Source organism: Mchenga conophoros, linkage group LG15 (genome assembly GCF_057382185.1).
Source record: "Mchenga conophoros isolate Kocher_MC1m ecotype Shallow Benthic linkage group LG15, M_conophoros_male_GT1.1, whole genome shotgun sequence".
Classification (NCBI taxonomy): domain Eukaryota; kingdom Metazoa; phylum Chordata; class Actinopteri; order Cichliformes; family Cichlidae; genus Mchenga; species Mchenga conophoros.
The window spans coordinates 18,550,518-18,553,889 of NC_140540.1; positions in this window are offsets into that span (position 1 = coordinate 18,550,518).

Sequence of the window (3,372 nt, forward strand, 5' to 3'; positions counted from 1 at the left end):
TTGGCACGCCTACTCCCGCCCCTTCTGTCAAAATTCACGGCTCTGATTGGCCATTTCAGCTGTTGCTCCTTCAAGCGCCCTAATCTGAATGGCTATCCAAGCAGGCATTGTAGCGGTAAAAAGGGGGCGTGTCTTAGCCTGACAGAAAGGGCAAATGTTACTCTGTAACATACGCTGACATTTAGGCTCAAAGCGCCGCTCATATCTCACTGTGAAATGCCGCTAGTGAACCAAAATGGCGACGAGTTTCATGCGGATCTCTAGTAGCCGGGGTGTTTCAGCTTTCATGGCAAGCTGGCAGTTGGTGCGGTGACTATCCCAGCTGTGAGTCAGGCAAAGTGATGTCATATGTAAGTTCTTCTGTGCTTGTTACGGGCGTTTCCCACATCCTCTGCTCTGTGAAGTGCAAGGTCACTGATCCTCTAAAGTCTTGTAATAAGTATACACACCGAAAGACAGTCTGCATGTACACGTAACTGCTGTAGGGCCTTTTAGAGTTGGCTTTGTGTGTTTGTGAGAAAGGACAGGGACTCTTTCCTTCTTCCGCCTGTCAGAGTTGTTTGACTCTCAGACACTCCTTAGGAATGCTGAGTATGCCCTGCTTTCCACTGCCAAGTACAGACTTGATGCAAACTGAGGAAGAAAGATATGAAGAGAGAAAAAGAAGTCGGAGAAAAAGAAAGTTTGAACAGGGCTAAATAGTCTATACTGCCACTCCAGCAACTCTCCGTCTGCTACAGAGAGCTGTCACAATGCCACCAGAGTACTGAACAAACTGAAATATGACCACATTGTGGTGCTAGATGAAAAGCCAGGAGTTAAAAGTTCCTCGCCACATTGCAGTGGACCAAAGTCAACAAAGCTTCATCGGTCCCTTTACTTTTTATGAGCCAACCAACCACAGATCTTCCCCAGGCAAACACCCACGGGAAAGAAAAGAGTTATCCACTATATGGAAAATTAAGAAAAGACACACATGCTCAAACCTGCAGTCAATAAGTCACAAAGTGATTCATTAAAGTGATAAAGTATAGGGACTATAATGAAAGCTTATATACTTTAAGTGATCCAGTGAATACACACGTTGTTATGCTGTGTTTACTTAAATCCACGAATGCCTGCACAGTTACAGGATCCATGATTTTTCCTGTCCGGAAATGGGGAATCATTTATCTCATATTTTCTTTATGTGTCACTTGCTCAATTAGAACATTTTTTTAATCCTAAATGAATCACTGCATTCTTCCTCCACTGTTAGGAAATCTTTTCACTCTAATAAATCAACATAGAAATTCTTTCGGGGGGCCTTTGGGGTTTGCCTCGCAGGAACAGCAACTCTCAAATTTCTTCCTTCTGCCTGTGATTAAAAAAAAAGAAAAAGAAAACGGTCCATTGGGGACGTATTTATTTTGTAGCTTATATGAAGAAGATATGCAAGCTGATTCGGGCCTCAAACTGTTTGGCTTGGAGCACTTTGATTTTTTTGTGCACTGGGGCTGAAACAACTACTTGGTTGACCTATTTTGGTCCAACAATAAACTTCAGAAAGCTCATTTATTTCAGTAGAAACCCATAAATTCTTGATATTTCGCACCATACTTTTAAATTACCTGCTTAGCATTTTATAAAATACAAATAATACAAATTACCCGCAATCATATCCAGATATTTACTTCACACATAGCTGGATAGTCTGTGGTGAGCTTGAGTCACTTGGCTGTGAGTGACTCATAAAAGGTGACACCTAAGCCGGGGAATTTTCGCTGTGTTATTTTCATCAGTCCAGTACATTTACTTATTATTGCTTCCCCGGGCACATTAAACACATCTCAGTGCTCAGTGAGGTGTTGAGTCATTTGTGTCCATTAGCTTTCCCACCGTGTGTTGAATTCCCCATGTGGCTGAGATTTTCACCTTTTTGTCAGCGAACACAGGGGTTGGGGGAAGTAGTTGAATGTAAGCTTCGGTAGTTTCCCAGAGAATCGCTCAGAAATCACCTACACTACAGCGTCACCTCCTCCATTACACCTGGAAAGACTACTCACGTGAATCCTCCCGACCTACTTAGGTGGCTTTTAACGACACACTTGATCCAGCAGAGGGCGCTAATGTGTTGCATTTGAATGCTCTTAGATGAGTCTTAAAATGATTCATTTTACATTTTTCCTCCTTGCCCTAAATTTTTGTTGCTTTGGGACAACAGTTGTATACAAACTGGGGTTCTCCCTTCAACAGAGGAGTCATGAATGTGGGAAATTACTCCGTTTCTTGTGTAGCCAATTAAATATGAGTTATACTTCCTGGATTCATCCAAATTAGAAGGAAATTGTTTTTTCTTTGACATAACTCGAGGATCTAGTGACTATACTTACACAGCGCAGAGTCACCTTTCTGGCACATTAATTTTTTTTATTTTTTTTTAGATAATTTCTGCACATATGGGTCCTGTTTTAATTATTTTTTATTGATACTGTACAGGATTCGATCATAATTCTTTATACTCTTTAGTTAATTTTTTTTATGATGTCACTATCAAACTGTCTGAAAACTGAAAACCACTTTCCAACAGATCCCAGTCTTTACTGTAGCTGTGGACCTTTGCAGTGTCTTTGCTGTAGTTAATGTTGCATTCTGAAAAATTCTGCATAATCCCCTTGACAGATGCATCTATTGTTTTTCTTTAAAACCACTGGACAAAAGCCAGATTTTAAGAAAAGCGTCTGTCACACAGTGTTGACTTGACAATACATGGATCATTAGAGGAGGGATGGTGCTTTTATTTTCCTTTTGGAGCAAAATCAATCAATCAAAAATAAACTACAATAATATTCTCTGTATTTTTCTTGCAACAAATCTATTTCCAATAAAGTATCCAGCGCCAGTCCTGTTTGATCACATCACCTTTTTATTGTGTTTTTATGTAGTGACAGTATGGCTTCTTGAATATTTTCAGTCTCTATTATTGTGAGAATAGAGGTAACTGAGGTAATTACACAAAAGCAGGAAATAACCCAGCTGACCCTTCAGTGAACCAGTAAATACAGACTCCTGCTGGGTACCCAAGAACTCTTCAAGGGCCAAAGCTTTATTTTAATTTTAGAGGAGATCCCATGTTTATTTGTTTTTTTTTATAGTTCGAAAATAAACAGCTAGATGAACTTTTCTTTATGACAACATCCAGTGTGTAATGAAAGGGTTATGTATAAATTTTCCCAAGCTTAATGCACTTAAATGGGAAGCTGTGTGGGCTAAATGTCGGTGTGAGGCTATAATAATACATATGAACTATAATTTTAAGAAAATGTTTCAAATTATGGGGACATCCACTGTGTAAACACACACGCAAACGGTCCAGTTTCAATTCCCAGCTGT